Genomic DNA, 15,611 nt, shown 5'->3' with positions numbered 1-15,611 from the left:
ACAATTCTGTATACTAGAAGTCTGAGATCAAGATGTCAATAGGGCTAGATTATTCTGAGGGTTTTCTTCTTGGCTTGTAGACATCAATCTTCTCACTTTGTCCTCACAAGATCTGTTCTTTGAGCCTTCTTATAAAGGACATTAGTCCTACTGGATTACTATCCACCCTACTATTCTCACTTTAACTTAATTATCTCTTTAAAGATCCCCACCTCCAAAAACAGGGCTGGGCAAAAGTTGGTTAATTTATCAGCCATTATTAACTAACAGATAAATCATAAGTAAGGATACAAAATAATGTTAACAAGAAGACAAATAATACAAATAAATAACATAATAACTAATAAATAAATAATAATACAAAAATACATTCTGTGTTTCACATACTCACAATGGTAAACCTGTTTTTGCCCACTCCTGTATGGTTACATTCTGACATACTGGGAGTCAGGATTGCAACATTTAAAGATGGGGGTGTACAATTCAGCCCAGAACATCAGTTGTTGTTGTTGTTTTTTTTTTGTTTTTTTTTTTAAAAACAAACACTGTTCATTGACACAAGAATACTCTATTTTTTAATTAATGGTGGGGGTAACCTCTCCAGCCTCTGTTGTAGGTGAGCAGTAAGGAGTGAGGGGGTCCCGGATTGTGAGAGCTCCAGGCTGTGAGAACCCTGGACTGTGAGAGGGATGTCTGATTTATGATTTAGGCCTAATCCCCGGGAGACCGGGCCTAAGGCAGCAGGTGGACATCCCTCCAGGGGTCCCAGACTGCAAGAGGGCTCAGGCTGGGCTGAGGGAACCCCTCCCCCCCATCCCACTTCCAGTGCATGAATTTCATCTACCTGGCTTCTAGTATGTGTATACATTGGTAGGCACATTATACTAGCCTCTTCTTTCAGTTAGAGTTTTGCATGCAAACACATTGATCTTCTGGGTCTCTCCTACCACACAGCATTTGTGGAAGGAGAGGCTCCCAAGAGAAAAGCAATTTTACCTCATCCACTGCTGTAACACACAGCGGGTGTTAATTACTTTGTTATTTCAATTGATCAAAATGTCCCTAATGCTACAGTGACTCTGGGCACACTTACCAATGTGCTATTTTCCCCCTATTTATTTAAAAACCTTGCTTCAAGTGTCTATTTGTTCAGCCAAAATTCTGTGTTCCAAATTGTTACTGGCTCATTCTTAGCAGAACATGAAGCGAATTCCCCAAATTGACACACAGACATGGATTCAGGACACTAGCTTCAGTGAGAATATAAGAGGAAGTTGTGTTTATTTTGTCACAGGACAAAAATCATACCATAGTAATCCCTAGAATTTGCTCCATACAAATTGCTGCCATTTTAACATATTGTGGACTAAGATGCAAAGGCTTCAATTTTCTAAGTAGTGCTTGTGTGTGTCCTGTTCAAGAGCTCACCCAATAGAGCTGATTTGAAGCTCTTTGGAATGTTTGCAATTTAAATGTACAAACAATGGCTAGGGGGGAGGGGGAGGCGGAGGCAGCTGCTCAGTAGAAAATGCTGTCATTGCTGCTGCTTTTATCCAGGAAACAAAATGCTTTTGGTTGATAGTTTGCCCACTTTAATCTTGGATAAGATCAAATGAAGCTGTGAAAATTCTGTTCAAGTCATTTGAATACAAACCAATTAAAACTGAGGTCTAATACAATGTGTCCTAGAAGAGATGAGTCTAGGGTTCCTTCTCCTACCTGCCTCTGCCACCTAGAAGTCTGCTATTCCTGAGTCTCACTAGGCTCATGCATCCAACTGTGGTCAGAAACCATCTGGTGACTACACAGTGCTTTACAATTTAGAAAACAATATATATTGCATGCTTACAGCTCACTTTAACCAGAAACAGGGAAGATTTATTAGTACTATCCTTTATCACATGAAGATCCTGATGTTTAAAAGCGTAACTCACTCACAGCCAGGATGAGAAGAGAAAAACACTTGCTCCTGAAGGTAGATGGGTAAAACAGATGTGCTTTTGCTCTTTTCTCCTGCTTGTGATCTATGGTTTTATTAAAAAATAATGTCCAACTTTTGGAACGTTTGTAACAACCAGCAAAAAATACTGAAGCCAAATAGCATTTTCCCATACTAAAGATATCCAAGGATAACATAAATAATTTATATCTCCAGACAATACAAATTCTATTCTGCCACTACATAATTTTATTTGAACAAACAAAATAATATGTGTGAAATTATCTGCAGTGTCTACTTTCTATAAGTGATCAATATATGTTGGTTGAATCTAAAACTATTAAACCTATTTTTTTTCTCTTGAGTTTCTTGTGTCTGTTTTTTGTTTGTTTTTCCTCCAGAATTCTTCTGTTTTTGGTGTGCTTCATGACTCACTACTGGAGGCTATAGCAGAAGCCAGGAATGGAAGCAGCTTTTGGTGGAACCTATTCTCAGGATTAGGACAAGAAATGGCTTCCAGAGCTATGTGTAGAACATTCTCAATTCCAAGAAATATTACTGAAAATCTAGACAGAAACCTCAGGTCTTAGGCTAAGTAAATACTCTTTTAGTAGTGTCTTAAGATGAACTATCTGACCAAATCTCATTGTTTTTGACATGTCAATATATTTACATGCTTTCTTGTAAGAAATTTTATGGCAGGATCTATTAATTTTTATATTTTTTCTCTTTCCAACTAAAGCATGTGGCAAAGGGAGTGCAAAGAATCGTACAGAGAAAGAAAATGGGTTTTGAGTTCAAGTTAAAAACTTGAATTTAGAATATTGGGGATTTTGACTCATGTGTAATCCAAAGAGTCAAAGCAGATGATTTTGAGTTCTTATAATGTATAAGAACTATATATATGTTAGTTTGTATGTCAAACAAATCCTAATTAGTTTGTCTTTACAACCTTGTTTTCCTTTTGGGCGCACAGATATATAATATTTTAAAGCATCATTTGAAGTTTATGTGGCCATATATGTAAGAGTTATGACCAAGGGAATGGATAGAAAGTGACAGACATTACTTTTGCTCTCATAAAACAATCCCATACAAACACCTGTATCATCTGGTTAGATGTTAATGTCTGGAGTAATTCTGGAAGCTATGTCTTGAAAAATGACAGAGAATAGACTGTCAGTGATGGGGAGCTTGGGGGGCTAAGTGAAATAGGTGAGGTATTAAGCAAACTACAACAACTCAAAGACACAGACATCATATGATGATTACCAAAGGGAAAGGGGCATAGGGCAGGTAAAAGAAGATAATGGGGGATAGTGGTGACTAGACTTTGAGAAGTGAGCATGTAATACAAAATACAGATGATGAATTATACAGCTGTACACTTGAAATTTATATAATTTTATTAACCAATGCATCCCCAATAAATTCAATAAACACATTTTTAAAAAGAAGAGAAAAATTATAGTCTTCAATAGCTTAGATTCCTGAATAACCACTTGGAACAAAGTCAACATGCCTATTCTAGTAACCAATGGACTTTCACTAAGTAAAAATGAAAGCTCTGTTGTGCTAATGAAAATATATACAGGGTTGGGCAAAGGTGATTAACAGTTGTTCTTAGGAAAATAATATAAAATCTTACCTAATAAAAGAGAAACATGCAAATTATCCATCACTCCTCTATGCCCACAGCCAACCAGAGTGAATATGCAAATTAACTTAACAAAGATGGATATTGATTTGCATATATGCAGGCATGGAGTGGCATGAAGCCTGTCATGAGGGGAAGGGGACGGCAAAGGAAGCTACTGGAGTGGTGCTTCAGACAGAAGCAAGGACTTGCTGGCTCCAGGCTGCCCAGGAGCAGGAACTTGCAAGCTCCTGTTGGGGGGGGGGTGGGGGTGGGGGAAGAGAATGCGTGGGCTGGGAAGTAGGGCCTGGGAATGAAGCCAGGGGAAGGAAGGCCTATTCTTGAGGAAAATCATGCAATGGGCCTCTAGTTAATAAATCATAATACAAGAATAAACTCTTGGCATATTCACAATGGTAAATCTACTTTTGCCTCAGCCTGTATATATTTGAACCAGAAGTTATACATCTAGTCAATAAAGTGTTATTATAAAATACTAGAGACCCAGTGCATGAAATTCATGCATGGGTGGGGGTGTCCTTTAGCCTGGCCTGCGCCCTCTCACAATCTGGGACCTCTTGGGGTTATGTTCCTCTGGCAATCCTGGATTGCTGGCTCCTAATCACTGGCCTATCTGCCTGCCTGATCACCCCTAGCTTCTTGCTTGCCTGCCTGATTGCCCCTAACTGCTCTTATGTTTGCCTGATCACCCCTAACCCTTCTGCCTGCCTGATTGCCCCTAATCACTTTCCTGCCTGCCTGATTGCCCCTAACCCCTCTGTCTGCCTGCTTGATCACCCCTAACTACTCATCTGCCTGCCTTATCACCCCTAACGCTTGCTTGCCTGCCTGATTGCCCCTAATCACTCACCTACCTGTCTGATTGCCCCTAACCACTTGCCTGCCTGCCTCATCATCCTTAACCACCTTTACCTTGGCCCCTGCTGTTGCAGCTTCATCTGAAAGGTTGTTTGGCTGTCTAGTCAAATTAGCATGTTATGCTTTTTTATTATAGATTATCCAATATCATTTTCTTCTAATATCCGTGGTTATTTTCGGCCTTTCTGCATTGGGAGCACACTTTTTAATACTAAAATTCTTAGTAGTATACTTGGAACAATTAAAGGACCCCCAAAAGATACAGTCATCAATAATTATAGTACAATAGCTCATGCAATATTACAGTGTCCTATCACCTATAAAATCATCCAGTTTTTGGTTAGTTAGACAAACTTTAGCCTGGTATGGTTATTTGTATCATCCTGACTACTGCCCTGATCTTGCTGTCATAGTTTTCCAGGAAGCAAGTTATTGTGCATTCTGATAATCATTTGAACTATTTTTTAACTCATATTCAAAGCCTGTTGTACTGTACACATTATAATGCCATATCTACTCTGCAGCACTGTGGATATTTTGAATGTTGTTTATAGACTCTCATATACAGCAAAAATATAATTTTCATATTAATAATTTGGCCTCACCCCCTTTCCAAATTATATTCATTGTGGGTCAAGGGCCTGGGTCCTTTAAGGAAACCCTTACTGACTTTGTAAAGCCAGTGATGCACACAAGGAATTCAATGTGGGAATGGCAACTTCCAGCAGTGTTGATTATTTCAAGACATGGGTCACATGCTGCAGCAGAGGTGATCAGAGTGGTTCTCGTTCATTCCACACCACGTTGATCAAAAGATTAGCTCCAGCATCCTCTCAGCTCTGCCAATTTGCTTTAGTTTGCAATTGCTTTCATATTTTCTTTGAGCCTTTATCTTTTATCTTTCATCATATTTTGTGCTGTTTCTTTTATCTTGAACACTTAACTTATAGATCCCAATACGTGCTTATCACTCTAGAGTGCCTTGCACAGAATCTGAACAAATTAGGAGCTAAACAAATGTTGATCTGTTATCTTCTCATGTGAATATAACTAAGATTACCACCCTTGACACCTGAGCTGTGGTTTTCATAGCACATTCACATACCTTGCCTACCATTACTATGTAAAATCAGAGGGGCAAAGTTCTTATTTACAGATGAAGGAACAACAGCTAAGAAAGACCAATCACTTTCCCACATTTCCATGGAAAACTGGTGGCAGTTTTGAAAATAAATAAATTCTTTCATAATTTCTAATTTAGAGTACATTATATTGAATAACATACAACAATTATAATGTTCACAATGTTCTGATGATGATAAGGAAATAATTTATTCTGAATGGGCCATAATCATATTGGTATCTTAAAGATATCCTCAAGAATAAACATGGTCAATAAAATGGTCATTTGAGCAATTTTGAATGAGTACTATTTATGAATAAAACTGATTATGAATAAAACTTGATCAAACAAATGCAATATTTGGCCATGATGAGTAGGAGAGCAATGGTTGCTTTAGTCAAAATCACAACTTTTCACCCAGATGTTTAAATGAATCTTTATATACGTGTAGAAAGGTCTTTGGAATCTAAAACTGAGAAGGTTTAAGATGGGAGGGAATCCTGAGAGAACATGAGGTATGAAAGATATTTCAAGTAAATTATAGATTACTTGACAGAGACTAGCAGCTAGCTACCCAAGAATTTTTTACCTTTCTTTTGGATCTAAAGCTAAACTAAGTCTCCAAATCTTATATGCAGTTAGAAGTATTCATATGAATTAGGGCCCTCAAATGGAAGATAAATAGGAGTGGTATATAGCACATCTAGGTCTGTCTCGTCCATAAATTTAGTGATTGTGTTTCACCATGAATTATTCCTATAAGAGTAACCACAGGACAGAAGGAGGTTGGGTCCCTGAACAATTCTATCATCCTGACTACTTCCATATCCCAGTTCCTTTGTTACTTTACCCTAGTTTATCCTAATGCAAGTGACCAACAGAAAATATATAAAGTAGTAATAAAGATAAGGAAAAAAATCTGAGTCAATTATTGATACCTTTGTGGCATTCATTCACAGAAAAAAATTGACTTTCAAAAGGAAATTTGTTAAGTTTCCAAAACTCAAGGAAGAATAAAAATACCTGAATAGGTCAATAACTATTCATGAAATTGAAACAGTTTTCAAAAAGCTTCCAGCAAAAAAAAAAGCCCTGGACTGGACGACTTCACAGGGGAGTTTTGCCAAATATTCAAAAATTAAAACCTATCCTCCTCAGACTATTCCAAAAAATTCAAGAAGGCATACGTCCAAGCTCTTTCTCTGAAGCCGGCATTCCCTAATCACAAAACCAGTTAAAAGCACTACAAAGAAAGAGAATGATTGGCCAATATATCTGATGAACACAGATGCCAAAATTCTCAACAAAATTCTAGCAAACTGGATCCAGCATTACATTAGAAAGATCATACACCATGATCAAGTGGGATTTATTCTAGGAATGCAAAGCTGGTACAATATCCACAAATCAATAAACATGATGCATCACATAAACAAATGGAAAGACAGAATTCACATAATCATATCAATTGATGCAGAAAAGGCATTTGACAAAATCCAACACTTTTTTCTGATAAAAAAAAAAAATCTCAGCAAAGGGGGAATAGAAAAATCAGACCTCAACATAACAAAAACATTACATGACAAACCTACAGCCAATATCCTACTCAATCGGCAAAAACTAAAACCATTTTCCATAAGAACAGTAACAAGACAGGGATGCTCACTCTCACCACTTCTATTCAACATAGTACTGGAAGTGCTAGCCATAGCAATCAGAGAAGAAGAAATAAAAGGCATCCAAATTGGAAAAGAAGAAATAAAATTGTCATTATTCACAGATGACATGATATTTTACATCAAAAACCCTAAAGACTCCATCAAAAAATTATCAGACAAAAATAAATGAATTTGGCAATGTAGCAGGATACAAAATTAACACCCAGAAATCTATGTGTGTGTGTGTGTGTTTTTTATACACCAATAGTGAGCTCACAGAAAGAGAAACTAAAAAAAAGAAAAAAAGAAAAGAAAAAAATTAAGATACCTAGGAAATAAATTTAACCAAGGAGATAAAGGACCAGTACTCAACAGGACACTGAGAAAAGAAATAAAGACATAAATGAATGGGAGAATATACCATGTTCAAGGATTGGTAGAATCAACATCATAAAATGTCCATACTATCCAAAGCACTCTATAGATTCAAAGCAATCTCTATCAAAATACTAAGGGCATCTTTCAGAGATCTAGAACAAATTCTCCAAAAATTCATCTGGAGTAAAAAAAAAAAAAAAAAAGACCTCAATTAGCTGCAGCAATATTGAAAAAGAATAACAAAGTTGGAGGGATCACAATACCTATATCAAGCTATATTACCAAGCCACAGTTCTCAAAACTTCCTGGTACTGGCACAAGAACAGACATAAAAACCAATGGAATGGAATACAGAACCCAGAGATCAACTCAAGTCAATTAATTGTTATTAATTTACTTGTAATATTAACAATTATAATTGTAATATTATAATTATAATATTAATATTACAATTAATATTAATTGTTATCCATTTTTATTAATTGAATAATTATGTTCACTTAATATTTGACAAAGGAGCTGAAACCGGTTTGGCTCAGTGGATAGAGTGTCAGCCTGCGGACTGAAAGGTCCCGGGTTCGATTCCGGTCAAGGGCATGTACCTTGGTTGTGGGCACATCCCCAGTAGGGGGTGTGCAAGAGGCAGCTGATCGATGATTCTCTCTCATCGATGTTTCTGACTCTCTATCCCTCTCTCTTCCTCTCTGTAAAAAATCAATAAAATATACTTAAAAAAATATTTGACAAAGGAGGCATGAACATACAATGGAGTCAAAAGAGTCTCTTCAGTAAATGGTGTTGGGAAAATTGGACAGATACATGCAAAAAAATAAGCTAGATTACCAACTTACACCATACATAAAAATAAATTCAAAATGAATGAAGGACTTAAACATAAGACAGGAAATCATAAAAAAAAAATCTTAGTAGACTTTAAAGGCAGCAAAATAGCAGACATATGTTGTAGCAATATCTTTAGACACTGCTCCTTGAGCAATGGAGACTAAGGAGAAAATAAACAAATGGAACCACATCAAATATAAAACTTCTGCACAGCAAAAGGGCATATTTCAGAGACCTAGAACAACAAAACAATAAGGAAGCCCACTGCATGGGAGAACATATTTGACAATGCTATCTCTGATAAAGATTTAATCTCCAAAATCTAGAGGGAACTCATACAACTTACAAAAGGAAGATAAACAATCCAATAAAAATAAAAAAAATGGGCAAAAGACCTAAATAGTCACTTTTCGAAAAAGGACATACAGAAAGTTATGAGACATATGAAAACATGCTTAAAGTCACTAATCATCCAAGAGATGCAAATCAAAACAATAATGAGGTACCACCTCAAACCTGTTAGAATGGCTATCATCAACAAATCAACAAAGGACAAATGCTGGAGTCAATGTGGAGAAAAAGAAACCCTCGTGCACTGCTGGTGGGAATGCAGACTGGTGCAGCCACTGTGGAGAACAGTGTGGAGTTTCCTCAAAAAATTAAAAATGAAACTCCCATTTGACCCAGTAATCCCACTTCTAGGAATATATCTCAAGAAAACAAAAACACCAATCAGAAAGGATATTCGCACCCCTATGTTGATATCAGCACAATTTACAATAGATAAGATTTGGAAACAGCCTAAGTGTCCATCTGCAGATGAGTGGATTATGAAACTGTGGTACATCTACAAAATAGATGTAAAAAAGAAGGAATTTTTACCACTTGGGACAGCATGGATGGACCTGGAGAGCATTATGCTAAGCAAAATAAGCCAATCGGAGAAAGATAAATACCACATGATCTCACTCATTTGTGTAACATAATGAACAACATAAACTGATGAACACAAATAGAACCAGAGACATAGAAGTATTGAACAGACTGTAAAATCTAGGAGGGAAGGCAGAGGGTGAGGAGATAAAATATCAATCAAAGGACTTGTATGCATGCACATGATCAAAACCAAAAGACACACATTCTAAGGAGGTGAGGGCTTGTGCTTGGGGGAGGGGATTGCAGGGGAGAGATCAATGGGGGGAAAAGGAGACTCATGTAATACTTTAAACAATAAGAATTTTTTTTAAAAAGGAAATTTGTTGATAAAAATAAAGCATCATTTCAGGAGATTTCTATTATTTACTTACTTAAAGAATGAACTATTATAATTTATCATGAAGACAAATTGCTAATTTTAAAGAGACAGAAAAGCAATTGAAGTTTTATTTTTTCCTTAAATATCTCAATGTTTTCTCTAAAGCTACCTATATTGAAGTGTACAAGGCATTATCCAAAAGTAATTATTATGACTTCTTATGATTAATTTGAGAAATTATGAATAATTTATGACATTTATAAAAGATATGAATTTGAATATGATAAACACTCTATATTGTATCTACTTTGTTTCATATATATTCCATGTAACTAGGTAACTAGCTATGCACCTACCTATGTACTTACCTATCAATTATGGGTTCTGAAATCAGACTACCTGTGTATAAATCCAGCTATGTCACTATGATTCAAGCACTTGCTCTATGCTACTCCCTTTGTTTGCAAATATTCCAACTATGGACTAGGGAAACAATAAAAAAAGGCACAAAATGGAAAGAAAGCAAACCATGCGTACAAGAGAGGAAAATGCCCAGTCTATCTACATGAGAAGCTCTGTTTGGGGATTTAGGGAGAGATGAGGCAGCGGAGGCGAGGAGAGTGGGTCATTGATGAGCAGCCGGAAAAGCAAAGGAGGCTGATTCGGCACCTGCTATTTAAGGTCCTCTGTTTTGGCAGTTCTAGTTCCTGGTTCAGTTGATTTCTTTGGCCTAGAATCCTGTCATGAAGGCAGAAAGGCCTGCTTTAGGGGCAAAAATCTGGAAATGGAAAGCATGGAGTGAATCAGGGATAGAAGTTTACAAAGGAAGTACTGCGCACAGTTGGGTGACATAAAAAGAAAAAAAAAGAAGGTCATGTGGCCCAGCCGGCCAGCTGGCGTAGCTTAGTGGTTGAGCATGGGCCTATGAACCAGAAGGTCACAGGTTGGATTCCTGGTGAGGGCACATGCCCCGGTTTCGGGTTCAATCCCCAGTGGGCGGCGTGCAGGAGGCAGCTGATCCCTGGTTCTCTCTTATCATGATGTTTCTATCTCTCCCCCTCTCCCTTCCTCCCTGAAATCAATAAACATATATATTTTTAAAAATAGAAAAAGAAAAGGCCACGTGAGGGGAAACATCAGCCCTGTCCATGTTATGCCCTGGTTCCAAGCAGGACAGGAATTTCTATATTGGGAAGCCAGGGGATGTTGTCTGTGGATAGACGCAGTAACAAGCAAACTCGGCAGCCTTCTTTCCACATCAGTCAGAGACCTTGGGTGGTTGCTGTACCGTCCCGCCCGGGAAGAGGAGGCCGGGCTGGACAGTCTCATAGGACCCCATCCAGGTGGAGAGCTGCCTGCTCAGTGAGCCCCACAAACAAAGGGCTGTTCACTCAAATCAGAGCGGAGCAGTATGTGACCACCACGCACCTGAGAAGCCTGACAAGAGTGTTGTGGCGGCTCCCCGCCCCATCCTTCCCCAGAGCAAAGGCTGAGTCCTGTGCAAAGCACTGGAGCTGCAGCCGCCTTATCCTCAGAACACCGTTTTCCTGCAGCTCAAGCAGGCCTCAGCGCTTGCTGCTAACAGTAGGTGGGAAGCACACTGCTGCCGCGCCACAGGGCTGGCTAATCAGGCCTTATTATGCTGTAGAAAGCTTCTTGATGTGCCTTTTAAAACTTTACCACCGACACACCTACCGTCTGACACCGTACAATTAGCCCCGTGATTTAGGAGCCACGGCAGCGGCAATATTACCACATCAGAGGGATCATTATTTGAGATTCAAAGCCGCCCGTGTGCACACAGGGTTCCTCTGCCCCTTCTAGGCAAGGCTTGAGGGTGTTAGTCTTTGTATTGTTGAAAAGTGTTGATTTTCCAGAGCAATTTCTCCTTAGAAAACCACTGTGCTACATTGTCATCTGATTCATTACACCCTGCCCTACTGGGAAATGTTATCCCTTCTCTGGACTGAGAAAATAGCACCTGCTGAGCATTTCTTTATGTGTTTGCTTCAGAAGGATATCTGTTTGGGGAGCTTTGTGACATTTCAGGCCACCAAATGATCATACAGAAAACCTCTGTGGCAGCTCCATGTAATTTACATTCTCATGTAGCATCCCCAGTACAATCTCCCCCACTCCCTGCCTGCCACACACACACACACACACACACACACACACACACACACAGGATCAGACACTCAAAAGACACAGGCACTCAAACAGAAAACACTCAGACCCAGAGGCTCACACAGACACACATAGCTGCCCCTCCCTCCCTCCACACACACACACACACACACACACACACACACCTATGCAGAGGCCAGACTCAAATTCCATTAAAAAAAAAAAGACAGACAGGACATCACTACAGTGGTACATTGTCAGAGAAAAATGATACTGAAAGGTCTCTCAAACATTCCAAGGAGGCAAGGAACCAGATATAAATACTATGAATGAAATTCTGATGTAAAAAGGTAATCAGAGCCTGTGACATACCATGTACAAATGTAGTTTTGAATAGCAAGGACAGAACATTAAAAACACAGGTTCTTAGAATATTCCAGATATAAACTTGTCAGGGCATCGAGAATAGCCAGTGGTCATGAGACTGTGACAAGAGCTTTCTTTCTTTAAATTGCTGACACTATTCCAGAAGCCCCCATTTTCTCCTCCTTTGCCCGCTCCATCCAACCTCTGCCTCACCCCAGGCCTTCACCTCACTATTGCCTGTGTCCATGGGCTATGCATACATGCATATATGTTCTTTGGTTAATCTGTTCACTTTCTGGCAATAAGAGCTTTCTAAACTATACACTAAACCACGGTGCTCCTTCCTCTAGCTTGATGTTTTGTCCAGGAGGGCATGCGTTTGGGGAGCCCTGTTCACACACTACCTCTTCCAAGTGGCGATGCAAATTCTCTGGTGAGGGGTGTCTGGCAGACATGGGGAGGGAAATGAAAGGTTTTAGGATAGTGCATAATGTTCCTGCTGGTGCTGACTTTTTAACTAGGGAATAAGAAAGTTCCCACCTTTCTCAAATCTGTTTCTGTCCATCTGTAGTCTGTGGAACTGAGAGCTCTCCTGCTGCAACTAAGAAAATAAAAAAGCTGAACCTTAGATACCAAAACATTTTAAAAGCTGATTTTTGTTATTGTTTTGGTGGTGGGAGGTTCCCATTCTTTTCTCTGCTTTAGTTGCTGTTCAGAAACCTGCGACATTTCTTGGGAGGTGCCAAGAGAAGAGAACATTTTTTTTTTGCTAAATTTCCAGCTGGAACTTTTAAGAATTAAAATGTCCCAATATGCCAGTACTCATGCTATTTCTAGTCATGTTTTGAATCTGATTTGACTAAAAATATAGACTTTTAGATTCTGGCAGAAGGAAAGAGACTGTTTCTAATTCCAAAGAAGAGAAAAAAAAATAGAGAAGGGAAGGGAAGGGAAAGGAAGAGAAGGGAAGGGAAGGGAAGGGAAGGGAAGGGAAGGGAAGGGAAGGGAAGGGAAGGGAAGGGAAGGGAAGGGAAGGGAAGGGAAGGGAAGGGAAGGGAAGGGAAGAAGAAGGAAAGAGGGGAGAGTGGAGTGGAAGGAAGAAGAGAGAGGGGAAGAAAGAGAAGGGGATGAGAGAGAGAGAGAGAGAGAGAGAGAGAGAGAGAGAGAGGGAGGGAGAGAATATGAAGGAAGGAAAGAAGGAAGGAAGGAGGGAAGAGGAGAAAGGAGAGAGAGAAGAAACTGAAGAATTTCCAATACTTTTCTATTTGTTTGGGGTTGGAGTGTTGGCTACTGGTCAGGTAAAAGGTCTATTGGCTGTTTGAATTATAGCAAGATTTAAAATAGAATATTGTCTATTTAAGTGCTGCTTCAAAAGTCATACCTCCTGATATCCCTAAATATCAATAATTTACATTTACATATTAGCATATCTTAAATATAGAATTTTTTTTTCTTTTATTATATCACAGATTCCATCAATGTATAGCTAAACAAGATTGAAGAAAATAATTGAATGTGAAGAACTGAAATCAATGTCAGAACCTCTAATGAGCTATAACCACAGTGAATTGCTACACCACCTGTTCCAGACAGACAGATGGAGGCCCTCTGGGGGTCATGGCTCCCCTTGTAAAGAAAGCTGGAATCACATGCATGCACAATTTTGACAGAACAAAAAAAGACAAAGGAACTGACACTTAATAGGAGATCATAGTGACTTTGTTAAGAAATATCAGCACTCTCAGCTTCTGACTCCCTCTATTTCCTGTCATTTTAGGGTTAGGTAGGTGCATCATTCCTCAAGCACCTTTCACTAAGAAGAACAAGAAGACAAATCTGCATACTCGGAGGCTCTGGCAAGCATGCAGATGGAATAAGCTGAGTATGTTGGGTAACAGAAATAAAACACAGAGCTGTATTATATTTGGTTCCGTAATGCCTAGCAGCAACTTTACATTCATATTAGATTTGGATGATTGACAATAGACTGAAGTTGGGGGAGGGGAGGATAGTGATATTAAGGAATAGATAGATGGAAAAGAAAGGGGCACATTAGATAGAAATTCCAATTTTAGGATAGTGTGTGTGAATTGTCCTATAAGGAGATTCTTTGGAAGGTATACTTAAAGAAGAAAATAGTTAATTGTTGTTCATTAAAAATATGGTCTGTAATTTTAGTAATCAGATTAATAAATTTCACATTAAAATGAGACTGTAGAAGATGGCAGATTACTTCTTTGTCCTATGCAAAGTATGGCTTTATTATTTTTTTTTATTAATGTTTGAGTTTTTAAGGTTTTAAAATCCTTTCCATTTGCTCTGGAAGGTATATATTCCATTATTAGAAAAATGTGTTTGTATTTATTATATAAACAATAGATTGATCATTCATTCATTCATTCATTCACTGTACAGCACTATCTTACAGGCCATTTAAAATTATTGGTTCTTACCAACTAAAAGCTTTGAGCATTCCCTAGTCATTTTGACAAATAAAACAAAAACAAAAAACAAAACACCAAAAAACCATACAACCCATACAAAACAATTTCCAGTCATTTCCAAACATTCAACATTCTGGAGAAGTCTTGAAAAAGGATGTGAATATAAAGTAAATACTATAGTTTTTAACTCCAAGGAATAAACAGTCTGGTGGGGAAATGGAAATACAAGTATAATTGTTTTGCTGATGTCTTGCTCCACATTCCTGTCATTTTAAAACTTCTGTGCAATATGCATTTAGAGTTCATTTTTTCTCTTCCCTGGACTCAGCCTGGAATGGTGCTCATGGGACTTCAGCCGAGTGTAAGCCAGACAGCTAGGGCAGTGGATGCCCCCTCATGTAGTGGACGTGACTGGCAGGGCTGGTTCCATCTGGTGCTGACGTCCTCTGCTGCAAGAATTCTCTTCATATAGGATGTGTGTTGTGAATTGGAGGGGGGGTGGCATCATTTAGTCTCACTCTGTATCTCCATTGCCGAGGAATCTGTGTTCAGAGAAATAGCACCGACTCCCCTTGGCTCTGCCAGCAGCAAATACTCCTCCTTTGTTGTCTGGGTTGGTTTTTTATCATGTGGCTGAGCAACCAACTGAGCACCCATATGGCTAATACTCATCTCTTCCCCTGGGGTCCCCCAGATGGAGCCGTAGGAACAACTGAGGCCCTCTTGTTCACTTTCTCTGGACCACAGAATACTGGAATGGGGTGAGAGTCATTCTTTTACCCTTCCCAGATACAAATTGTCACTGTTCTCATAAGCCATTAGTCACGAGATAGTAATGTAGATTTCTTATGTTCAGAAGTCTATAGACCAGAAAGGGGACCACCCTGGATGGACAAGTGCACTCCTCAACTTCCAAAGAACAGGATATGCATGGCTAGGGAAAAACAGTAACTTTATGGTGGA

The 15,611-nt window shown here is 38.8% G+C and overlaps 1 long non-coding RNA gene across 1 annotated transcript; it reads left to right on the top strand.

Moving 5' to 3' along the window:
- The first annotated feature begins 1,858 nt into the window (after positions 1-1,858).
- Positions 1,859-14,385, top strand: LOC123652043. The gene is made up of 2 exons (XR_006741087.1): positions 1,859-2,522; positions 13,674-14,385. It is a non-coding gene; the product is annotated as an uncharacterized LOC123652043 (long non-coding RNA).
- The last annotated feature ends 1,226 nt before the right edge of the window (positions 14,386-15,611 follow it).

The sequence above is a fragment of the Pipistrellus kuhlii genome, unplaced genomic scaffold, assembly GCF_014108245.1.
Source record: "Pipistrellus kuhlii isolate mPipKuh1 unplaced genomic scaffold, mPipKuh1.p scaffold_m20_p_1, whole genome shotgun sequence".
Lineage (NCBI taxonomy): Eukaryota > Metazoa > Chordata > Mammalia > Chiroptera > Vespertilionidae > Pipistrellus > Pipistrellus kuhlii.
Note: the sequence above shows the minus strand (reverse complement) of the source record. Positions and strands in the feature narration are given on the sequence as shown.